Source organism: Rutidosis leptorrhynchoides, chromosome 6 (genome assembly GCF_046630445.1).
Source record: "Rutidosis leptorrhynchoides isolate AG116_Rl617_1_P2 chromosome 6, CSIRO_AGI_Rlap_v1, whole genome shotgun sequence".
Taxonomy (NCBI): domain Eukaryota; kingdom Viridiplantae; phylum Streptophyta; class Magnoliopsida; order Asterales; family Asteraceae; genus Rutidosis; species Rutidosis leptorrhynchoides.
In genome coordinates, this window is record NC_092338.1 from 15,415,396 (window position 1) to 15,443,050 (window position 27,655).

At 33.7% G+C, this 27,655-nt stretch overlaps 1 protein-coding gene and 1 non-coding gene across 2 annotated transcripts in view; one reads left to right on the top strand and one right to left on the bottom strand.

Annotated features, from left to right (window-relative positions):
* LOC139855440 (uncharacterized) overlaps positions 1-27,655 on the top strand; it is a 269,308-nt gene that overhangs the window by 120,703 nt on the left and 120,950 nt on the right. The gene's annotated exons all lie outside the window — the stretch shown is intronic.
* On the bottom strand, positions 1,907-2,013 carry LOC139856532 (small nucleolar RNA R71). Its single transcript, XR_011762008.1, has one exon. It is a non-coding gene; the product is annotated as a small nucleolar RNA R71 (small nucleolar RNA).

The window sequence follows — 27,655 nt, forward strand, 5'->3', positions numbered from 1 at the left end:
ATATAAATATTTTTAATAGTTTGTTAAATATATAAGTTTTATAAAGTTTCTTTATTTTTATTTTAGTTTGTAAAAATATAAATTTTATTTAAATATCTTGTATTTATTTAAAAAAGAAAATTTAAAACAGAAAAAAAATTAATAAAAAATAACTCGAGGCCCGTACTGTTACAGCCCGTAACCTGGCCCAAAACCTTAGCTCATGCGATCGCATGAGCCCGAAGGCAAAATCTCATGCGATCGCATGAGAGTGTCTGACACGCCACAGTTTACCCTAAAACAGCAATCATTACGGTGTATTATTATTTTTTATAATTAAACCCTAATTCGGTTTTAATATTTTATTAATTAGTTTAGTTTTAATTCTTTAATTTGTATTTTTAGTTAATTTAGTTTTAATAATTTATAAAATTAATAGTTTTATAAAATAAATAATATAAAAATAATATTTTTATAAAAATTGTACTTTTTACAACTTTAAGTATATTTTTATATTTTGTATCTTTTTAATTGTTTTAGCATAATATTTGTATTTTTCGCTCGTATTTAGTTTTAAGTCATAGTTTTTTCCATAGTTATTTTTACTTCTAGATGTTTAAGCTTTGCCGTAAAATTCCTTAAGTGCTTTTTCTTTAGACTAAGATTTAGGTGCCTTAGAATTTTGCGACGCCGTTTTTAGTTTTTAGTCCTTTTTTAAGATATTGCCATTTGGGATATAGTTTTACTTGTAAGCTTTGATATTTTTAGACACAACTTTTAATTTTTAGTTTTTAGTGCCTTTTTAAATTTCGACGCGCTACTTTCTTATTTTTATTTTTCAACGCCTTTTATTTTTTTCATCCTTTTATTTTTCGACCTTTTTCGACGCGCTCTTTTTCTTTCTTATTTCTCACCATTCTAGTTTTTAGGACTTAGAATTTTCTCTATTTCTTATCTAATATTTCTTTAAATTTCAAACGAAAAATTGTTTTAAGTGATTAAATTGATAGACATCAAAATTTTCTGGTTTGTAGTAATAGTTGGATTTGTACGTGGACCGGGTTATTGGAGCCAAACAGTACTCAATTATATTGAGACCAAACGAATCCTGCCCCTCTGCTGCATCTTTTGGCTATTCGAAACGTGGGCAAAATTAGAAAAGTCTATTAATTGGATAACTTATATATTTTTTCTTTCTTTTTAAAACTAATAGGATATTCAGTGAATGCACCGAGCAAAACGTTCACCACCTTTTGTACGTTCACCACCTGTAACCAGATCAAGACATCTAGCAAATATTGTCGCCGTTGATTTTTCTTTAGAATCGTCATCCAGTCGACCAAGTACTCCAATTCAAATTTCCGATAATCCATTTTTTGAACCCGACCTCACAATTGAGAATCCGGAGAATATTCAAGGACAATTTATAGATCCTGAACCATTAATCTTTCCTCCGGAACCACCAATCATTCAAACAGAGATTGTTGAGGAACCAACCATTAAATCAGAATCTTCTAGTGATTCAGATTCAACAAATTCAATCATGGAAAATCTAAAACCTTTAAGTATGGAAGACCGAATAAGAGCTAAACGCACTGGCCAAGGTCACGCAATTACTCATCCAGACATTAATGCGCCAGATTATGAAATCAAAGAACAAATTCTACATATGGTGACTAATCAATGCCAATTTAGTGGTGCGCCGAAGGAAGATCCAAATGAACATCTTCGTACCTTTAATAGGATCTGCACACTATTTAAAATAAGAGAAGTTGAGGATGAACAGATATATCTCATGTTATTTCCCTGGACTTTAAAGGGAGAAGCCAAAGATTGGTTGGAATCGTTACCTGAAGGGGCGATTGATACATGGGACGTTTTAGTTGAAAAATTTCTTAAACAATTCTTTCCGGCATCTAAAGCCGTAAGACTTCAAGGAGAAATTGCTACATTCACACAGAAACCAAATGAAAGTCTATATGAGGCATGGACCAGATTTAGAAAGTTATTGAGAGGATGTCCGCAACATAGTTTAGACACCTGTCAAATAGTACAAATATTCTACCAAGGATGCGACATCACTACAAGGAAAGACATAGACATAGCAGCTGGTGGTTCCATTATGAAGAAAACAGAAACTGATGCTTACAAAACTATTGATAACTGTAACACCCTAGGCAAATCCCACATCGCCCACGAACATGAGTGATCATGGGATTATAAGGTAATACTCACGCTTAAATGACACAACGCGTTTTGGGACCACAGGCAGAGCAGGTGTGCGAGTACCTTGTGGTTAAGCGTGCTCGGGCGAGATCACTACCAGGATGGGTGATCTCCTGGGAAAGTACTCCTCATGTGTGGTTGCCAAGAAAAAGCCGTGCGCCTGCGGGCAAAGCAGACAATATTGTGGTCATGTTAAGCTGGGGTGTTACAGAATGGTATCAGAGCCACTCATGTGCCGTTGGGGGTGGTGGGGCAAACCTCATCGAGGACGATGAGTCCCTGAGGGGGGTGAATGTAACACCCTAGGCAAATCCCACATCTCCCACAGACATGAGAGATCATGGGATTATAAGGTAATACTCACGCTTAAATGACACAACGCGTTTTGGGACCACAGGCAGAGCAGATGTGCGAGTACGCTGTAGTTAAGCGTGCTCGGGCGAGAGCACTACCAGGATGGGTGACCTCCTGGGAAAGTGCTTCTCGTGTGTGGTCGCCAAGAAAAAGCTGTGCGCCTGCGGGCAATGCGGACAATATTGTGGTCATGTTAAGCTGGGGTGTTACAGAATTTTTGTAACACCCTAGGCAAATCTCACATCGCCCACAGACATGAGAGATCATGGGATTATAAGGTAATACTCACGATTAAATGACACAACGCGTTTTGGGACCACAGGCAGAGCAGATGTGCGAGTACGCTGTAGTTAAGCGTGCTCGGGCGAGAGCACTACCAGGATGGGTAACCTCCTGGGAAAGTGCTTCTTGTGTGTGGTCGCCAAGAAAAAGCCGTGCGCCTGCGGGCAAAGCGGATAATATTGTGGTCATGTTAAGCTGGGGTGTTACAGAAAGGTATCAGAGCCACTCATGTGCCGTTGGAGGTGGTGGGGCAAACCTCATCGAGGACGATGAGTCCCTAAGGGGGGTGAATGTAACACCCTAGGCAAATCCCACATCGCCCACGAACATGAGTGATCATGGGATTATAAGGTAATACTCACGCTTAAATGACACAACGCGTTTTGGGACCACAGGCAGAGCAGGTGTGCGAGTACCTTGTGGTTAAGCGTGCTCGGGCGAGATCACTACCAGGATGGGTGACCTCCTGGGAAAGTACTCCTCATGTGTGGTTGCCAAGAAAAAGCCGTGCGCCTGCGGGCAAAGCGGACAATATTGTGATCATGTTAAGCCGGGGTGTTACAATAACACTGCTTCCCACTCACATGAGTGGCACCAAGAAAAAGATATCGTTAGATCATCTAAAGCAGCTAGAGCCGATTCTAGCCATGACTTAGATTCCATTTCTGCAAAGATAGATGTTGTCGAGAGACGAATGGAAAAGATGACTAAGGATATACACTCAATACGAATTAGTTGTGAGCAGTGTGGAGGACCACATTTAACAAAAGATTATCTCAGTATTGAACTAACAATGGAACAAAGGGAGAATGTTTCATACATAAACCAAAGGCCTGGAAATAATTATCAGAATAATTATCAACCTCCAAGACCGATCTACAATCAAAACCAAAATTATAATCGAAATGTTCCATACAACAACCAACAAGGTCCTAGCAATCAAGAAGTATCCAATAATACTTACAATCAGCAAAGACCTAATTTTCAAAACAAACCACCACAAACCGATGATAAAAAGCCGAATTTAGAAGATATGATGACGAAGCTAGTTGAATCTCAAACACAGTTTTTCACATCTCAGAAACAAACCAATGAACAAAATGCTCAAGCATTTAGAAATCAACAAGCTTCTATTCAAAATTTGAAACAAGAAGTAAGTAACCTAGCAAGGTTAATAGGTGAAAGAAAACCGGGAAGTCTACCTAGTGATACAAATGCTAACCCCCGGAATGAAACAGCTAAAGCCATTACCACAAGAAGTGGTATTACACTTAAACCACCTGAAATACCTGTAATTTCTGATGAAGCTATTCCTACTCTACAAGAACCACAACCTGAACAAGATAAGGAAAAAGAATCGATAGTTGAAAAGGTTAATGAAGATAACACAGTTAAAGCTAAACCTTATGTTAAACCATACCAACCACCACTTCCTTACCCGAGTAAAATGAGAAAAGAGAGACTTGAAGCCGAGCAATCCAAATTCTTGGATATGTTTAAACAGATAAATGTAAATCTTCCTTTCATAGATGTGATTTCAGGAATGCCTAGATATGCTAAATTTCTAAAAGATCTAATCTCGAATAGAAAGAAAATGAAAGAACTCTCGGCCGTTACTATGAATGCTAATTGTTCAGCAGTGCTGTTGAATAAGATACCAGAAAAACTATCTGATCCAGGAAGTTTCACAATTCCATGTTTTCTGGGTAGTCTTAGTTCAATAGAAGCATTGGCAGACTTAGGTGCTAGTATAAATTTAATGCCGTATTCACTATACACTAAACTAGGCCTTAGAGAATTGAAACCGACACGAATAAGCATACAACTAGCCGATCGATCAGTAAAATATCCTAGAGGGATAATGGAAAACATGCTAGTTAAAGTTGGTACTTTAGTATTTCCAGTAGATTTTGTTGTTCTGGACATGGAAGAAGATTCTCAAGTTCCTCTCATATTAGGAAGACCATTCTTAAACACGGCTAAAGCAATGATAGACGTGTTCGGTAAGAAACTGACCCTAAGTATAGAGGACGAGAGTGTTACCTTTTCTATTGATAGAGCAATGCAACAACCGCAATTTACAGATGATACATGCTATTATATTCAAACTATAGAATCACATGAAGAATTGTTAGAAGAATTTCCAGAATTACAAGGAACATGAGAATGTTCTTTAGGAGAAGGAACTGAACCAATTGATGAAACTGAAATGTTAGCTACACTTATGGCTAATGGATATGAACCAACAACAGAAGAAATTCAAATGCTAAAAGAAGAAGACATATATCGATACAAATCATCGATAGAAGAACCACCGACATTAGAGTTAAAGCCACTTCTAAACCATTTGGAATATGCTTATTTACATGGTGAATCTTAATTACCTATAATAATATCGTCTTCTCTTACTGAAAATGAAAAATCTCGACTCATTTCTGTGCTAAAAGCTCATAAACCAGCTATTGCATGGAAGATTCATGATATTAAAGGCATATATCTTTCGTAATGCACACATAAAATCCTTATGGAAGAAGGTCATAAAACGTATGTGCAACGCCAACGAAGACTAAATCCTAATATGCAAGATGTTGTTAAGAAAGAAATTATCAAACTGCTTGATGCAGGTTTAATTTATCCAATTTCTGATAGTCCATGGGTAAGCCCAGTTCAATGCGTACCTAAGAAGGGTGGCATGACTGTTATCACAAATGAGAAAAATGAGCTTATTCCTACTAGGACTGTAACAGGATGGCGTGTATGTATTGATTATAGAAAATTAAATGACACCACCAGAAAAGATCACTTTCCCTTACCTTTCATTGATCAAATGTTGGAAAGATTAGCCGGAAACAGTTACTATTGTTTTCTTGATGGTTTTTCCGGATACTTTCAAATTCCAATAGCACTCGAAGACCAAGATAAAACCACATTCACGTGCCCTTATGGTACTTTTGCTTACAAACGCATGCCATTTGGACTTTGCAACGCCCCTGCAACCTTTCAAAGGTGTATGATGGCGATTTTTCACGACATGATAGAAGAATGCATGGAAGTTTTCATGGATGACTTTTCAGTCTTCGGTGATACATTTGAATCATGTCTAGTTAATCTTGAACGAATGCTTATTAGATGCGAACAACCAAATCTAGTTCTTAATTGGGAGAAATGCCATTTCATGGTTAAAGAAGGCATCGTTCTTGGACATAAAATTTCAAAGGAAGGAATTGAAGTGGATAGAGCTAAAGTAGATGTAATTGCTAAACTTCCACATCCCACCAATGTTAGAGGAGTTAGGAGTTTTCTAGGGCATGCCGGTTTTTACCGACGTTTCATAAAAGATTTTTCTAAAATTGCCACTCCTATGAATAAACTCCTAGAAAAGGATGCTCCATTCATCTTTTCAGATGAATGCATAAAATCTTTTAATATTCTTAAAGAAAAACTCACTAATGCGCCGATTATGATAACTCCAAATTGGAATCTACCGTTTGAACTTATGTGCGATGCAAGTGATTTTGCAATGGGAGCCATTTTAGGACAAAGGATTGAAAAACGATTTCAACCTATTTATTATGCTAGTAAGATGTTACAAGGAGCACAAACAAATTACACAGCTACTGAAAAAGAACTCCTTGTTATTGTCTTTGCTTTTGACAAATTTCGTTCATATCTCGTTCTAGCTAAAACGGTGGTCTATACCGACCATTCTGCTCTTAGATACCTATTTTCGAAACAAGATGCTAAACCATGATTAATCCATTGGATCTTACTCTTACAAGAGTTTGATATTGAAATCCGGGATAAAAAGGGAGCAGAAAATCTCGCAGCTGATCATCTTTCTCGTCTTGAAAATCCTGAATTAGAAGTTCTAAATGAATAGGCCATACAAGACAACTTTCCTGATGAATATCTATTGAAGATAGATTATAATGAAATTCCATGGTTTGCAGACTATGCAAACTACTTAGTATGTGGATTCCTTGAAAAAGGATGGTCGTATCAAAAACGAAAGAAATTCTTTAGTGATATAAAACACTATTTCTGGGAAGATCCACATTTGTTTAAAAGTTGTCCCGATGGAATAATACGCCGATGTGTATTCGGAGATGAAGCTAGTAAAATCTTAAACCATTGTCACACAGGACCAACAGGAGGGCATTATGGGCCTCAACTTACAGCAAGAAAAGTTTATGATGCTGGATTCTATTGGCCTACAATTTACAAAGTCGCACACCTTCTTTGCAAATCCTGTGATGCATGTCAAAGGGCCGGAAAAATAAGTCAACGTGATGAAATGCCACAAAATGTCATTCATGTATGTGAAGTATTTGATATTTGGGGTATTGACTTTATGGGTCCATTTCCAAAATCTCATAATAATCTATATATTCTCGTAGCCATTGATTATGTATCTAAATGGGCGGAAGCACAAGCTCTCCCGACTAATGATGCAAGAGTTGTAGTCTACTTTTTAAAACATCTTTTTTGCAAGGTTTGGAACACCGAAAGCCTTAATAAGTGATCGGGGTACTCATTTTTGTAATAATCAACTTGATAAAGTTCTTAAAAGATATGGAGTAACTCATAAAATCTCCACTGCATATCCTCCACAAACAAGTGGACAAGTTGAAAATACCAACCGAGCTTTAAACGTATTCTAGAGAAAACTGTAGGATCAAATCCGAAAGAATGGTCCATTAAATTGGAGGATGCACTCTGGGCTTTTAGAACAGCCTACAAAACTCTAATTGGAACCACACCTTTTAGACTCGATTACGGAAAAGCATGTCATCTTCCAGTAGAAATTGAACACAAAGCATTTTAGGCTTTGAAGACATGTAATCTTGATTTACCTGAAGCTGGATGTCTACGGTTAAGTCAATTAAATGAATTAGAAGAATTGAGACATGAAGCATACGATAATTCGTTAATCTATAAAGAAAGAACGAAGAAATGGCATGATAAAAGAATCAGAAGTACAAAAGAATTTAAAGAAGGAGACAAAGTTCTTCTTTTCAATTCACGATTCAAGCTATTTCCTGGAAAATTGAAATTAAGATGGTCTGGACCATTCATAGTCAAAAGAGTTTTCCCATACGGAACAGTAGAATTGATAAATTCAAATGGGATTGAATTTAAGGTTAATGGTCATAGAGTTAAACATTACATAGATAGTCCAATGGAAGTTGACAACGAAGTTAATCACAATTTTGATACCACAGCTAACTAAGTGTGGGGAGAATCAAGTCTTTTAAAGGATAATATGTATTTCTGTTAGAGTTAGATTATATGTTTTCGTGTAGTTCTCGAAAATGGAACCCGAATGGTCTTTCCCTAGCAGACCCTAAAGAACTAGTCTTCTCCCCCCATTCTGAATTTTTATTTTTTTTAGGTTTTTCGAAATGAAGACTTCCTGTGAACTAAACCATGGTCTAATGCTACACGCTTTCATCACTAAACGTAATAATGACACCCTTCCGAGTGAACTGGTATCAGTAATCAGAGAAAAATTGGACGGAGTAAGAAAAGAATCCAGATGCGAAAATAATAAGTTACAATTTGGTAAAGGAAAATCAAAATCCGCAGCAAAAAGAAGAGCACGACACCTTGAAAGATGTCACAAATGCGGAAAATGGTCACACGAAGGTAAATGTTCAAATAATCAAACCTATTCAAACACCGAATTTGTTACTTTATGCAGAGATGGACCGTTCATATGTTTAGAAGAAAAAACATTAAATGCTCGAGGTTACGCCTATGTAGCTATGGAAAACCAATTAGTCCGACTATCTTATGAGTGGGCTAGAGCATATCACTAAGAAATCTCTTTCACAGGTAAGTTTGTACAGTTTTCATTTTTATTTTCATTTTTATTTTTAACCTTTTGATAATAAACGCTAATTTGTTCGCTATAAAGTATTAAATTGGTATTCGATAAAATTAGGTCTTGCGATCGAAATTATTGATATCATACAAAAATTTATTGCATCACTGCGAAATTTACCGTTTATTCTTAAGGTATAAATATCTTTAATCAATCAACCCAAAATATTTCAAAAATTCGTCATGAGTTAAATTAGGTTATGAAACCGAAATTACTTTACCGAAAAGAGGGGCGTATATTTTTGATAATATTTGAATGATTAAAGTGGGATAAAAGACCAAAAAGATTTTTATTTTATTTTTACCATGTTTTTAAAATTAATATTAAAATAATATTGTAAACTTTTTAAATCAATATATTTAAGATTGTAAATATTTGAAAAATTAATATTTTTAATATAAGTTTGTATGTATAAAAACAAAAATATAATTTAAGTTTGGTGTTAATTTTTAATATGAATTTTTAATTTTATGCATTTTAAATTTAAATTTGGTGTGAATTTTTAATTTTATTAATATGAATTTTTAATTTTATGTATTTTAAATTTAAGTTTGGTGTGAATTTAAAAACAAAAATTTACTTTATTTAGCTAAGTTAAAAATATGATTTTTAAAATTCGTCGTAAGTTGAAGATTAGGTCATTGAACCGAAATTGCTTTACCCGAGGGAGGGACGAGAACTTTTATTATCATTATTTTTAATCTTATTGAATTAAAGTATACCAAAAACATTTAAAAAAACCAAAAATCTTTACTTTTAAAAACCGCGCTTTGAATTGACGAATTTTAAAATTTTGTCGAGGGACGGACTAGGACAACGATCCGAAACGCCCTCACTCCTAAAAAGAAACAAATTTTTAAAATTTTATTAATTTATGTTTTAGAAATTATAAACTTTTTATAAAAAAAAAACGCCAATATGTTTGGAAACTTTGGTAAAATTTAATCATTTCTACGCTAATCACCCTCAATAATTTAAATTGTTACTGATTTCTTGCAAATGAGGGCATTGCAAGATCTTAAATGTGGGAAGGGGTTAAATTCTTTCGGATTTTTAAAATTTTTACTTTATACACTTGGTTATCATTAGAAATACTAGTAACGCAGTAGTTGTATTAGAATCTAGTGCTCTCTGATAATAAAGAACAGCCCTAGTCTTATATACTGACTACCCAATTCTAGTAAAATTTTCAAAATTTTCAATTAAATGAACAATAAAACTAGGTGTTAACACCGAAATTATTGTTACCTTGGAAAGGACACAAATTGAGAAACAAACCAAAATGTTAGAATTCATTTAAAATGGAATAGAGGACAATAAAAAGGCAAATAAAAGAAAATAAAAGCCAAGTGTGGGAAAATTTACCAAGTTATTTTAAACATATGTCACATATTTTTGTACAAATAACTGAAGGTACTTTTGCTTTGGACTAAAATAAAAAGTTTTACCCGATTTACTGTAAGAAAGATGGATCTACACGATGAATCAATTCCATCATTAAAAGGAAGTAAAGTCTTCCAAAAAAGAAACGCGCTTCTTGATTTAGGTCATGAAGTTGCCGTCCAGACCAGCTGTAGGTTGACGAAAAATCTAGAAAAGTCATCTCTAAAATCAGCAGGAAATCCACGGACCTCAGCATCAAACAGGGTCGCCAAGTGGTCAGACTTATCCTAACCATGAGAGGATCTGTCTCGTAAAATGAGGAGGACGCCGTGCAAATTAGCTGGATAAGACTAATGAATCAGATCCCCAGAAAGGATAATCTCCTTAAAGATTAAAAATCAGCTTTTAAGACTGATATTACTCAATCTTTGAGATTGACTTTAAAGATTGAGAATTACAAACTCATGGAATTCGATGATATCTAAACTCGAGCTTGAACGAGAAAATATTTTGATCAAAATTGCAAACCGATTTGTTTTCTGAAAACCCATTTTCAATGCGTTCATTACCATTGAACGTAAAATCCTAGGAATTCACCTGAATTCATTAGGTCACCTGAACTAAATCGGGTGTCAACCGTAAGAACGGTGGTTGCATAGCATGGTCAAAGACAGGACCTTGTACCAGACCGAAAAATTATAAGGGTGAGCTTTACTATTGCTCCTACAAAGAATAGTAATTGCGTCCGACACGTTATAGACCATAATTAAAAGCATGTCAGGGGACATTGCCTTAACAGTTGCTTGTTCAACGCTTTCCTTTAAAACCGGACGGTAGTTTACCGAAAGGTAATATACGGAGCAAGTATACTGGACGTGTTGCTTTCCCAATACAAGGTTAGCAAGTGGGTGACACAAAACCGCAAGTTTTGAGCTAAAGTTTTCAAATCTGAAACCCACCAAACCCACAAAAATATTTTGCAAACATCGGTGAAGGGTTATTCCGGAAAACTTATCTAGGGTAAAAGCTAGATTTAATTTTCAAAAGATCAAATATTTTCATAAAGATCCAATTTCCTTAAAGGTTCTAAATTTTTAAGCCCAGTTCAATGCGTAACTAAGAAGGGTGGCATGACTGTCATCACAAATGAAAAAAATGAGCTTATTCCTACAAGGACTATAACAGGATGGCGAGTTTGTATTGATTATAGAAAATTAAATGACGCCACCAGAAAAGATCACTTTCCCTTACCTTTCATTGATCAAATGTTGGAAAGATTAGCCGGGAATCGTTACTATTGTTTTCTTGATGGTTTTTCCGGATATTTTCAAATTCCAATAGCACCCGAGGACCAAGAGAAAACCACGTTCACGTGCACTTATGGTACTTTTGCGTACAAACGCATGCCATTTGGACTTTGTAACGCCCTGCAACCTTTCAAAGGTGCATGATGGCAATTTTTCACAATATGATAGAAGAATGCATGGAAGTTTTCATGGATGACTTTTCAGTCTTTGGTGATACTTTTGAATCATGTCTAGTTAATCTTGAACGAATGCTTATTAGATGCGAACAATCAAATCTAGTTCTTGATTGGGAGAATGCCATTTTATGGTTAAAGAAGGCATCGTTCTTGGTCATAAAATTTCAAAGAAAGGAATTTAAGTGGATAGAGCTAAAGTAGATGTAATTGCTAAACTTCCGCATCCCACCAATTTTAGAGGGGTTAGGAGTTTTCTAGGGCATGCCGGTTTTTACCGACGTTTCATAAAAGATTTTTCTAAAATTGCCACTCCTATGAACAAACTCCTTGAAAAAGATGCACCATTTATCTTTTCAGATGAATGCATCAAATCTTTTAATATTCTTAAAGAAAAACTCACTAATGCGCCGATCATGATAACTCCAAATTGGAATTTACCATTTGAACTCATGTGCGATGCAAGTGATTTTGCAATGGCAGCCGTTTTATGACAAAGGATTGAAAAACAATTTCAACCTATTTATTATGCTAGTAAGACGTTACAAGGAGCACAAATGAATTACACAACTACTGAAAAAGAACTCTTTGCCATTGTCTTTGCTTTTGACAAATTTCGTTCATATCTCGTTCTAGCTAAAACGGTGGTCTATACCGACCATTCTGCTCTTAGATACCTATTTTCAAAACAAGATGCCAAACCAAGATTAATTCGTTGGATCTTACTCTTACAAGAGTTCGATATTGAAATCCGAGACAAAAAGGGAGCAGAAAATCTCGCCGCTGATCATCTTTCACGTCTTGAAAATTCTGAATTAGAAGTTCTAAATGAATCGAGCATACAAGATAACTTTCCTGATGAATATCCATTAAAGATAGATTATAATGAAATTCCATGATTTGCAGACTATGCAAACTACTTAGTATGTGGATTCCTTGAAAAAGGGTTGTCGTACCAAAAACGAAAGAAATTCTTTAGTGATATAAAACACTATTTCTGGGAAGATCCACATTTGTTTAAAAGTTGTCCCGATGGAATAATACGTCGATGTGTATTCGGGGATGAAGCCAATCAAATCTTACACCATTGTCACACAGGACCAACAGGAGGACATTATGGGCCTCAACTCACAGCAAGAAAAGTTTACGATACTGGATTCTATTGGCCTACAATTTTCAAAGATGCACACCATCTTTGTAAATCCTGTGATGCTTGTCAAAGGGCCGAAAAAATAAGTCAACGTGATGAAATGCCATAAAATGTCATTCAAGTATATGAAGTATTTGACGTTTGGGGTATTGACTTTATGGGTCCATTTCCAAAATCTCATAATAATCTCTACATTCTCGTTGCCATTGATTATGTATCTAAATGGGCTGAAGCACAAGCTCTCCTAACTAACGATGCACGAGTTGTAGTCAACTTTTTAAAACGTTTTTTTGCAAGGTTCGGAACACCGAAAGCTTTAATAAGTGATCGGGGTACTCATTTCTGTAATAATCAACTTGAGAAAGTTCTCAAAAGATATGGAATAACTCATAAAATCTCAACCGCTTATCATCCACAAACAAGTGGACAAGTTGAAAATACCAACCGAGCTTTAAAACATATTCTAGAGAAAACTGTAGGATCAAATCCAAAGGAATGGTCCATGAAATTGGAGGATGCACTCTGGGCTTTTAGAACAGCCTACAAAACTCCAATTGAAACCACATCTTTTAAACTCGTTTACTGAAAATCATGTCACCTTCCAGTAAAAATTGAGCACAAAGCATTTTGGGCTTTGAAGACATGTAATCTTGATTTGCATGAAGCCGGACGTCTACGATTAAGTCAATTAAATGAATTAGAAGAATTAAGACATGAAGCATACGAAAATTCATTAATCTATAAAGAAAGAACGAAGAAATGGCATGATAAAAGAATCAAAAGTTTAAAAGAATTTAAAGAAGGAGACAGAGTTCTTCTTTTCAATTCACGATTCAAGCTGTTTCCTGGAAAATTGAAATCAAGATGGTCTGGACCATTCATAGTCAAAAGAGTTTTCCCGTACTGAACAGTAGAATTAATAAATTCAAATGGGATTGAATTTAAGGTTAATGGTCATATAGTTAAACATTACATAGATAATCCAATGGAAGTTGAAGATGAAGTTAATCACAATTTCGATACCACAGCTAACTAAGTGTGGGAAGATTCGAATCTTTTTAGGGTAATATGTATTTCTGTTAGAGTTAGATATTCTGTTTTCGTGTAGTTCACGAGAATGGAATCCGAATGGTCTTTCCCTAGCAGACCCTAAAGAACTAGTCTTCTCCATCCATTCTGAATTTTTTTTTTTTTTAGGTTTTACGAGATGAAGAATTCCTTTGATCTGAACCATGGTCTACTACTACACGCTTTGATTACTAAACGTAATAATGACACACTCCCGAGTGAAATGGTATCATTCATAAGAGAAAAAATGGACGAAGTAAGGAAAGAACTCAAGAAAGATCATCATAAGACACATTTTGGTAAAGGAAAATCAAAATTCGCAACAAAAAGAAGAGCACGACACCTTGAAAGATGTTATAAATGCGGAAAATGGTCACACGAAGGTAAATGTTCAAACAGTCAAACATATTCAAATACCGAATTTGTTACTCTATGCAGAGAAGGACCGTTCATATGTTTAGAAGAAAAGATATTGAAGAATCAAGGTTACGCTTATGTAGCTATGGAAAACCAAATCACACGACTCTCCTATGAGTCAGTTAAAGCAGGTCTCTGAGAAATTCTTTCTCACAGGTAAGTATGTACAGTTTTTATTTGTTTTTATTTATTGCTTTTAACCTTTTGATAATAAACGCTAAATCGTTCACTATAAAGTATTAAATTGATATTCAATAAAATTAGGTATGCGAAACCGAAATTATTGATATCGTACAAAAATTTATTACATCACTGCGACATTTACCGTTTATTCTTAAGGTATAAATATCTTTAATCAATCAACCCAAAATATTTCAAAAATTCGTCATGAGTAAAACTAGGTTATGGAACCGAAATTACTTTGCCCAAAAGAGGGACGTATATTTTTGATAATATTTGATTGATTAAAGTGGGATAAAAGACCAAAAAGATTTTTAATTTTAATTTTTACCTTGGTTTTTAAAATTAATATATAAATATTAAATTATTAATGTAAATTTTTAAAACCAATATTATTAAGTTTTTAAATATTTTAAATAAAAAAAATTAATATTTTAACATAAGTTTGAAAAATTAATGTATAAAAATATTAATGATATTTATATGAATTTTTAATTTTATGCATTTTAAATTTAAGTTTGGTGTGAATTTAAAAATAAAAATTTACTTTATTTCATTAAGTTAAAAATTTTATATTTAAATTTCGTCGTAAGTTGAAAACTAGGTCGTTGAATCGAAATTGCTTTACCCGAGGGCGGGACGAGAAATTTTGTTATCATTATTTTTAATCTTATTGAATTAAAGTATGCCAAAAACATTAAAAAATCCAAAAATCTTTGCTTTTAAAACCACGCTTAAAAATGACAAATTTTAAAATTTTGTCGAATGACGGATTAGGACAACTATCCGAAACGACCTTGTCCTAAATAACAAGGAAAACAAAATTTTAAATTTATTTAATTATTTGTTTTATAAGTTAAAGATTTTGATATATATATATATATATATATATATATATATATATATATATATATATATATATATATATATATATATATATATATATATATATATATATATATATATGCAGGGACCTCATGCGATCGCATGAGATTTACCCTGTAACCTCATGCGATCATATGAAGGCAGAAAACTGGTCAGGAGCATAAGTCAGTCGACCTGCTCTTTCTTCACACAACACACATACACAAACACGAACACACACACACTAAATCACCCCTAAAATCATCAATTTTTCACCAAATTCAACCAAATTTCGTCCTAAAATCAACTACAATCATGTCTTTCTTTAGATGGGGAGGGAAAAAGGTAAAGATTTCACCCCTAAACTCTTTAAATTTGCAGTTTTAGTGTTCTTGAGCTAATTTTTACCTAATTTAATTTTGTTAATTTCTAGTGTAATTAGAGTTAAATTGTTAGAATATTATGCATGTATAACCTAGATTGATGCTATGTAACATGATTTGAAGCCTTAAACTTAAAAATTTTTAGAAATCTAAGGTTTGTGTTCTTGAGCAATTTGGGGCTTTTTGATATAAACGGGGTATGGCCAATTTTTGTCATGAATTAATGCTAAATTAAGTAGTGTAACATGTTTAGGTAGCTAAATGATCCAAACTTTGATCCTAAACATGATTTTTGAGAATTAAAGTGGACTTTTTAAGTCTAAAATTCATGAACTTGATTAAATTGATGTAAATGCCATTTGAAACTTGTTTAATTGCTAGTAATGATTATTTGGACAAATTATTTGATTAGAATGCTTATGAACTTTGTAAACATTTTCATATATGCTTATTTGAAAACGTGTAGAATTGATAAAAATATGAAAATGAGCATGAGTTTAATATGGATTAAACATGTCATTGTAATTATTTCAAGTTGTTACTTTGCTAACACTAATACATATTTGGATTCACAAATTTTGTGTTTAATGTGTTTTGCAGAAATATACCGAATCTGGCGGTGGATCATCATCCAGACAACCTGAAAACGAACCTGAACCAGAAATGCAATATGAACCAGAACCTGAACAGGAACAACAACAGGAACAACAATATCATAATGATCAACACATACCGTATTATGATCCGCAACAAGAATATGTTAATGCCTATGTATAATTTCCGATTCATCCAATAATAGAACACCCAACGATTCATGAAGAACAGTTGCATCCCAATTTGAGATTTGATCAAAGTTGGAGAGATTACCCTACGTACCAAAGTAACAAATTTAAATTGGTACCGAAAAATGTAGAAGTACCGAGGGTAATCGATTGGGAGCCTTTGGAAAGGGTCCAACTAGCTAACTCAGTTAGGCAGCATCTGATCCAAAGGTATGGTAACTCTTCTTTTCCCGATTGGGAACGTTTATTCACTATTCGTAGGCATGTATATAAGGAGTGGTGTGTTGAGCTTATGAGTACTATATCACTTGACGCGGATGTAGTTAGGTTAGACGATAGGAATTTTCTTAGATTTTTACTTGGCCGTAGAATGTATAGGATGTCCATGCTGGACATGGCCAGGGCTTTACATATTTACACTCCTGGTGAATTACTACTACCTAATTGTACAAATTTGATTTATCATGGTGAAAGGGTAGATAGGAATTTTGACACTGACGCCGTCTGGAGGCGTATGTCAAATTATAATGTTTTTATGCGGGGAGGAAGACACTCCTATTCAGATATTAACAAAGCCGGGCTTCGTATTATACATAGATTTTTAGCTAATTCGATTACACAAAGAGGTAACAACAAGGAGAAAGTGACTCAACACGATTTATTTTACCTTAAGTGTATTCGAAACACTTGAAGCTTTGTTAATATCCCCTACTGTGTTGGTTTTTATCTATCCAAAATGGTGGAAGGAATACAGGACGGGGGAATAATAGGAGGAGGTATTTTTGTTACTCTCATTGGAGAGTATTTAGGTGTAGATAGGGATTAAGGGGGTCCACTGATGGTATGTAGGGAACAGGTTGAGACTTTAGGATTTGCGGGTCTATCAGGGTGCAAAGGTATTAAAGAGCAGACACAATCAGGTACTACCATATGAGGGTCGTCATCTACAAGTAGAGAGAGGTTCATATGAGGAAATGGATGAACCGGATGACATTAGGGATGTCATTAGGGAGGCTGTTACTGACGTTTATCGGCGTATAGATGAGGTAGAAATGATAAACGAGGCTAGACATAGTCAGTTCGAGCAGTGGCACGCCGAGAATGTGTATGAGCATTCCAGGAAATGACAGCAAGGTAGATGGCACTATCATCAGCATCAGATCATGAGCCAGCTATCACCTCAGGTACCAAATAACTACGTACCGACACGACCTGCTTACTATCCGCCGCACCAGCCCGATATGCGGTCACCATTTACTCTCTACGACCCCAACCAAGCCTATCAGTACACCTATAACCAACCGTGGAACCCGACCAACGACATGAACTGGAACCCCTATCCAGATTGATACAGTTCCCGTTGGTGAATTTCTATGATTTTTATCTTTTTATTATTTTTATTTATTTATGTTTAAACATATAATATTGTGATACTTTTATGTAAGTTTTAACATTTTTATTATGTTGTACTAATATTTCATATTTGATTTGAAAGTGGGATGTTAAGTCCCATTTCAAATTACCATGCATGTTATTATTTGTATGTATGTATATTGTCAATTGTACACAATAGGGTAAAACAGCGAATTTTCAAAGACTGGCATTAAGTTCAGCAAAAGCTACTAATTTTGACGACAAAATGAGAAACAAATGTGATGTAACAACAAGACGGAATGAACAAATGATGTGCACCATTTATCATTCAACAAACAAACGCCAATATGTTCGGAAACCTTGATAAAATTTAATCATTTTTCTACGCTAATCACCCTCAATAATTTAAATTGTTACTGATTTCTTGCAAATGAGGGCATTGCAAGATCTTAAGTGTGGGAAGGGGTTAAATTCTTTCGGATTTTTAAAATTTTTGACTTATACACTTGGTTACCATTAAAAATACTAGTAACGCAGTAGTTGTATTATAATCTAGTGCTCTCTGATAATAAAGAACAGCCCTAGTCTTATATACTGAACGATAAAACTAGGTGTTAACACCGAAATTATTGTTACCTCAGAAAGGACGTAAATTGAGAAACAACCCAAAATGTTAGAATTCATTTAAAATGGAATAGAGGAAAATAAAAAGGCAAAGAAAGAAAAATAAAAGCCAAGTGTGGAAAAAATTTACCAAGTTATTTAGAACATATGTCACATATTTTTGTACAAATAATTGAAGATACTTTTGTTTTGGACGACTTTAATCAAGTTTTACCCAGTTTATTGTAATAGAATTTAAAAAGGAAGTAAAGTCTTCTGAGAAAAAGACACGCGCTTCTTGATTTAGGTCAGGAAGTTGTCGTCCAGAGTGAAATGTCCCGTTCTTATTGATTAAAAACGTTCCATATTAATTGATTTCGTTGCGAGGTTTTGACCTCTATATGAGACGTTTTTCAAAGACTGCATTCATTTTAAAACAAACCATAACCTTTATTTCATCAATAAAGGTTTAAAAAAGCTTTACGTAGATTATCAAATAATGATAATCTAAAATATCCTGTTTACACACGACCATTACATAATGGTTTACAATACAAATATGTTACAACAAAATAAGTTTCTTGAATGCAGTTTTTACACAATATCATACAAGCATGGACTCCAAATCTCGTCCTTATTTAAGTATGCGACAGCGGAAGCTCTTAATAATCACCTGAGAATAAACATGCTTAAAACGTCAACAAAAATGTTGGTGAGTTATAGGTTTAACCTATATATATCAAATTGTAACAATAGACCACAAGATTTCATATTTCAATACACATCCCATACATAGAGATAAAAATCATTCATATGGTGAACACCTGGTAACCGACATTAACAAGATGCATATATAAGAATATCCCCATCATTCCGGGACACCCTTCGGATATGATATAAATTTCGAAGTACTAAAGCATCCGGTACTTTGGATGGGGTTTGTTAGGCCCAATAGATCTATCTTTAGGATTCGCGTCAATTAGGGTGTCTGTTCCCTAATTCTTAGATTACCAGACTTAATAAAAAGGGGCATATTCGATTTCGATAATTCAACCATAGAATGTAGTTTCACGTACTTGTGTCTATTTTGTAAATCATTTATAAAACCTGCATGTATTCTCATCCCAAAAATATTAGATTTTAAAAGTGGGACTATAACTCACTTTCACAGATTTTTACTTCGTCGGGAAGTAAGACTTGGCCACTGGTTGATTCACGAACCTATAACAATATATACATATATATCAAAGTATGTTCAAAATATATTTACAACACTTTTAATATATTTTGATGTTTTAAGTTTATTAAGTCCGCTGTCCTCGTTAGTAACCTACAACTAGTTGTCCACAGTTAGATGTACAGAAATAAATCGATAAATATTATCTTGAATCAATCCACGACCCAGTGTATACGTATTTCAGTATTGATCACAACTCAAACTATATATATTTTGGAATCAACCTCAACCCTGTATAGCTAACTCCAACATTCACATATAGAGTGTCTATGGTTGTTCCGAAATATATATAGATGTGTCGACATGATAGGTCGAAACATTGTATACGTGTCTATGGTATCTCAAGATTACATAATATACAATACAAGTTGATTAAGTTATGGTTGGAATAGATTTGTTACCAATTTTCACGTAGCTAAATGTGAAAAATTATCCAATCTTGTTTTACCCATAACTTCTTCATTTTAAATCCGTTTTGAGTGAATCAAATTGCTATGGTTTCATATTGAACTCTATTTTATGAATCTAAACAGAAAAAGTATAGGTTTATAGTCAGAAAAATAAGTTACAAGTTATTTTTGTAAAGGTAGTCATTTCAGTCGAAAGAACGACGTCTAGATGACCATTTTAGAAAACATACTTCCACTTTGAGTTTAACCATAATTTTTGGATATAGTTTCATGTTCATAATAAAAATAATTTTCTCAGAATAACAACTTTTAAATCAAAGTTTATCATAGTTTTTAATTAACTAACCCAAAACAGCCCGCGGTGTTACTACGACGGTGTAAATCCGGTTTTACGGTGTTTTTCGTGTTTCCAGGTTTTAAATCATTAAGTTAGCATATCATATAGATATAGAACATGTGTTTAGTTTATTTTAAAAGTCAAGTTAGAAGGATTAACTTTTGTTTGCGAACAAGTTTAGAATTAACTAAACTATGTTCTAGTGATTACAAGTTTAAACCTTCGAATAAGATAGCTTTATATGTATGAATCGAATGATGTTATGAACATCATTACTACCTTAAGTTCCTTGGATAAACCTACTGGAAAAGAGAAAAATAGATTTAGCTTTAACGGATCCTTGGATGGCTCGAAGTTCTTGAAGCAAAATCATGACACGAAAACAAGTTCAAGTAAGATCATCACTTGAAATAAGATTGTTATAGTTATAGAAATTGAACCAAAGTTTGAATATGATTATTACCTTGTATTAGAATGATAACCTACTGTAAGAAATAAAGATTTCTTGAGGTTGGATGATCACCTTACAAGATTGGAAGTGAGCTAGCAAACTTGAAAGTATTCTTGATTTTATGAAACTAGAACTTTTGAAATTTATGAAGAACACTTAGAACTTGAAGATAGAACTTGAGAGAGATCAATTAGATGAAGAAAATTGAAGAATGAAAGTATTTGTAGGTGTTTTTGGTCGTTGGAGTATGGATTAGATATAAAGGATATGTAATTTTGTTTTCATGTAAATAAGTCATGAATGATTACTCATATTTTTGTAATTTTATGAGATATTTCATGCTAGTTGCCAAATGATGATTCCCACATGTGTTAGGTGACTCACATGGGCTGCTAAGAGCTGATCATTGGAGTATATATACCAATAGTACATACATCTAAAAGCTGTGTATTGTACGAGTACGAATACGGGTGCATACGAGTAGAATTGTTGATGAAACTGAACGAGGATGTAATTGTAAGCATTTTTGTTAAGTAGAAGTATTTTGATAAGTTTATTGAAGTCTTTCAAAAGTGTATAAATACATATTAAAACACTACATGTATATACATTTTAACTGAGTCGTTAAGTCATCGTTAGTCGTTACATGTAAGTGTTGTTTTGAAACCTTTAGGTTAACGATCTTGTTAAATGTTGTTAACCCAATGTTTATAATATCAAATGAGATTTTAAATTATTATATTATCATGATATTATCATGTATGAATATCTCTTAATATGATATATATACATTAAATGTCTTTACAACGATAATCGTTACATATATGTCTCGTTTAAAAATCGTTAAGTTAGTAGTCTTGTTTTTACATATGTAGTTCATTGTTAATATACTTAGTGATATGTTTACTTATCATAGTATCATGTTAACTATATATATATCCATATATATGTCATCATATAGTTTTTACAAGTTTTAACGTTCGTGAGTCACCGGTCAACTTGGGTGGTCAATTGTCTATATGAAACATATTTCAATTAATCAAGTCTTAACAAGTTTGATTGCTTAACATGTTGGAAACATTTAATCATGTAAATATCAATCTCAATTAATATATATAAACATGGAAAAGTTCGGGTCACTACACAGAGCAGTTGTAGAGTCTACGAAAAACCTTGAAATGTTTTCTCGAAAATCAGCTGGAAATCCACGGACCTCAGCATCAAACAGGGTCTCCAAGTGGTCAGACTTATCCTAATCATGAGAGGATCTATCTCGTACTGTAACGACCCGGAAATTTCCGACCAAATTTAAACTCTAATCTCTATATGGTTCCGACACGATAAGCAAAAACCCTAAAGTTGACCCGCATTTTTTTTCGATCGTTCTATACTTATAAGATTAATATTTACATAAATTAAAACTTACCAACATGATAAGTAATCCAAATTGTCGAGATTTATATTTCCGAAAAGAGTTTTACACAACGTTTGACCGTCTAGTTTGACCGACGATATCACGAACTATACAATATATGATAATTATACGTTTGCGTATATATATGTATATATACATATTTAACATGATTAATGAATGTTTTAATATCTCATTTTGTATTAATAACAATAAGTTATGAGTATATTTTGAAACTACTAACTTAAGTTTTCAAAATGATAACAATACGTAACGTTATTTGACATAAATACTTAAGACTTATAATATGTATACATATATCGTATAAGTAATGTATTTAATCACTTTTAAGAACTTAAATACATAAAACCATATAAGTGTATTCACAAAAGATAGCTATATTTGAATCCTCATTCCATTTTTCACAAAATTTCTATACGTATATTTAGAGTATTTGTACTCGTATCATACCTAGCTTCTATACGTATTTACTAATAGTAAATACATGTCAAATCACTACCTAACCAGCCATTGTACATGCCCTTAGGGCTAGGTAATTGTATTTGGATGCAAGTATGACTAAATACATAAAATGATTACTTGAAAATTTTGTCCATATACTCCTTAAATCACGTTTTTTTTAGAGTATAAATACATGATCATTTTGTTTCATTTTACTTCAAAATTTTAGCCAAAACACACACATACTTTGAAGCCTTAAAACCCTTAATCAATTCAGCAAAGTTTTCAAAAAGATCTAGCTTCAAAAACCTTACTTAAACACCATAAGAAAACCATACAAAAATACTTCAAGAAAACCCTCCAAGAACACCAACTTACTTCCAATCTTTCATCCACTTCCATCACCCTTTTGATTCTAGCTTCTTACTCCTCTTTTACAGCAAACTTATCCAAGGAACTTGAGGTAGAATCTATGTTCATAACCTTGTTCGATTCATATATATATAGCTATCTTATTTTGTGGTACAAAAGTTTAACAACAAGAACATAGTTTGAATGTTTTCAAACTTGTTTGCAAACTAAATAGATCCTTCTAACTTAATTTTTAAAATACTTCAAGACCTGTAATATAACTTATGTATATGCTAATTTAACAAGGTAAAACTTGGTTTTTTCAAAGTATAAGTATTTTTAGAAAAATGGTCATTAAATGATTTTGTTGTAGCAAAAATGTTTAACTTCATATGTTTCACTAAAGTCTCACCTATGCCGTATGATTTTGAATACAAACCAAGGTATTTACAGTTCATAGACTTAAAGAAGAACTCGATCCAAGAAGATGGCAATTTGAATCAACGAAAACGGATTTGTAACGAAGAAACTATGACTGAAACAAAATTGGTTATCCTAGATCATTTCAACTACGGGATCAATTGGAAAAAAATTATATAAATCACATATTTCTAAGATAACATGATATTTTATATATATGTACTCATAATTCAATTTCATATGGTTCAGGATCACCCGTAAGCAACACGAGAAGATTAATCATAAGATCCCATGTTTGTACGCAACACGTCATTTGACAACACCGGTACTTTATGTACGCAATACGTCATTTGACAACACCGGTACCGTGGGTCAAGATTAATCTCGACCAACACATATACGATGGGGTTTTATGGGAGTTTTATTTATTTCGTTGGGGGTTTATTTATTGCGGGTATATTAAACATCTAAAAATGAACCATTAAAATTGAATTACTAACATCGAAACGCTAACTACGGACTAAGGAATTATTCAAAGTATTAAAAGTATTATAAATATATATACGAGACGTTTGTTTAAAATGAAAATATATTGATATATTATATATGGATAGGTTCGTGATATCAACCGGAAGACCAAGTCAAAAATATATATATCTTCGAGACAACAGTGAGTATATAGTCCCTTTTTGAACTTTAAATATTTTTGGGATGAGAATACATGCGCTGTTTTATAAATGATTTACGTTATGGACACAAGTAACTGAAAAATATATTCTACGTTGAGTTGTACCACTGGCATACTTCCCTGTAGCTTGGTAACTAATATTTACAGCGGTATTGTAAACGCGAATCCTGTTGATAGATCTATCGGGCCTGACAACCCCAACCGGACTGGACGACCAGTATTCAACGGTTACACAGTACTTCGTTTTGCGACTACACCTTGGTACGGTGTAGTAAGATTTCATATTAAAGGGAATATGCGACGTGATTAAATGTTAAGTATGGTTACCAAGTGCTCAACCATTTAGAATATTTTTATTGAAATGATTATATACGAAATCTTGTGGTCCATTGTTATAACGCTGCTAGCATCAAACCTATATATCTCACCAACTTTATGTTGACGTTTTAAAGCATGTTATTCTCAGGTACGAATTAAGTCTTCCGCTGTGCATTAGCTCATGTTAAGGATACTACTTGGGACCATTTAAGCTATGATACAAGGACGTTGCATTCGAGTCATTGAAGTTCATTAAAGACTATTGTTATGAAAATGGCAGATTAGATCATTTGGTTGTTATAAAATGTTAGGCTAATATGTCAACTCTCGATGTAATAATAGATTGCCTTTAAGAAATAAATGCAACGTTTGTAAAATGTATCATATAGAGGTCAAGTACCTCGCGATGTTATCAACTATTGTAATTCGTTTTTAATCTATATGGACGATGTCCGGATGATTAGTTTCGGATCCTTTCAGTTGGTATCAGAGCGTTGGTCTTAGCGAACCAGGCCTTGCATTAGTGTGTCTAACTAGTAGTTGTTAGGATACATTAAGTAAGTCTGGACTTTGACCGTGTCTGCCTGTCAAAAGTTTTGCTTATCAATCCTAGTCGGAAATCATCTGCTTATCATTCTTAGAGAACTGTCTGCTTATCATTCTTAAGTCTAGACACGTCTTATTGCATTTAAGTGCATCGATAGTGTATAGACAAAAATTCATATCCTAGCGTATCTGTTACTCTAGACATTGCCTGACGTATTTCAAAGATTCTCCGTAATTCATGGGATTTTGATATTATATATATACATATGTAAATTATGTATTGAAGAGTACCAAACCCAACTCCTATAATCTATTCCAAACCAAAAATTCATTTCTCCGACCATACAAGATGGATTCTTCATCCAGCTCAAATTCCTCCGACTTCGATAGCTTCGCCGATATGGATTTCCATTCGAGCTCCGAGAACAGCGTTACCGGAATGGATCAACCGATTTCCCATCATCTATTTTGGATGAATTGGGGATGGGTTCGTAATATACTAAATCTCTGGAGGCAAGAAGAAGGTGATCCATTCCATCCACCAAATTGTCCTCTTAACGATGAACCTGAAGCACTTACCGGCGAACCTATTCGAAACACCATTTTCTCGCTCATTTCTAGAGTATCTCGTCATGATTACATACTATCCCATATTTCGAATCTTGTTCATTCGCTCGTTCCAACCGTCAATCATCCCGGTATAATAGAAGAAGTCAACGAGCTTCGCGCTCGGGTAGTGGCTTTAGAAAATACGGTGCGAAGGTTACAAACACCAGCAGCAGCACCAGCAGCATAATCTATACCACCATCATCAACGCCGACAGTACTCTTGTCACCCCCAAAATCTCAACATCACAATCTGTATCTCGAATATCAACATCACACGACTCAATATCTGTACTTCGAGTATGATCTTCGTTCTATATATCGTTCTACATCGATTATCTTCGCTTTACGTATCGTATGACGATTATGTAATTTCTAAAGTCTTAGAGATTATGTAATCTAGAATTAACGATAAATCAAATGAGTTTATTATCTTATTGACTCATTAAATCTATGATTATCTCTGAAGAAAATATATATGCAAGTATATTTTCATAAAGATAGTAATTAAAAATTCCTTCGTACAAACTAATAATGATGAAAATATTTTAACGGGTGGGTAGTACCCGAGGAATATTTAGAATTCACATTAATAAGTTATATTGTACATTCTTGAATCTGATTCAACGGTCATTTGTTATTTTACTTACAACCATCGATATACGTATCCGTTCACCCCAGAATAACCATTTCCATTTAAATTTCATATTTGAATTTTTTTTTACCTATCCAAATCCAACAAGTGGCATAAAGAAGAAACATTGGACAATTAAAATGAAATAAAATGTTGATTATAACATATGAAACTAAACAATTCTTCAATTTTGCCACTTGATTTCATCCTAAACCTCATTTGTACTTCGACAATTATAATCCTCATTCAAATCTTTTCATGATTCTTGAAAACACCTCGATCGAGAAGTTGAACCAGCCGCACCTCGTTTACGGAAGAAAGATTTATGCATACAGTGATGCACCTGAAAAATTTTCGAAACCGAAGTTATAGTTAAAACGTATCCGCGTCGAATTCCTTATCATTCATTATCAAAAACAATCATACGATTCCTTTTCAAGAAGCTAATTTTGTCACAGCTCCACTTCGACTTCTCAGTGAGACTACTCCTATTATAATCTCGATATTTATACTTTGTCCTTTCGACGTTGTTACCGGAGAACCTTTTTCACAACATCATCAGCAGACGTACCAGCAACTCGTTATCTCTTTGGCGAAACCCGCAATCAGTATTTTGAAAATCTCGTAGAAATTCTCCCAGTTATACCGAGAACGACTATCCCTAAGAATTACATTTTTCGAATGTGAAGTTCTGAAAAACATCCTGGACTATGAAGTAGTTCTTGAAATGCTGAAGAAGCAGAAAAAAAAAAAAAAACTGTAAACGACTTTAACAGTCAAAAGTTTAATGATGAAGTACATTGTATTGGTAAAGCTTAGAAAAAGAGGAGAGTTGGAACTGGAAAACGGATTGAGCAAAGTATGAAGGAGGATGTAGATAAATCACAAGAACTGAATCTGCTTTCAAAGGATTCAAACGATTCAGTGCTTGCTGAAACCATTAGTAAAAAAAAAACCTACCCCTTATCCTAAACCTTTCCCGATGATATTCTTCATCATCATCTTATCTTAGATATTATAAGATATCTTCATATCTTTCGTTATACATATCCTCCATATTTCTGGAGATATTCTCACAACTGTTCTTATCCAAAATCATGTATTTCTCCGTAATATCTGCGTTACAATATAAAAGAAACTGTGTTAGTTTCTAAGTTCTAAAACCTTCAAGTTTAAAATAGGAATGTTTTGAAGTAGTGTTGGGAACTGATACATGAATTAGTATAATATAATGAAACTTGATCAACTTCATTATATTACAGTAAGTCATGTTAAGTTTCTAATGGAATGTGATGATTCACAGTACCGTCATCATGTGCCATGTTACACGGCTCTTACATTCTATCAAGTCTCCAAACATATTAGAACGTATCAC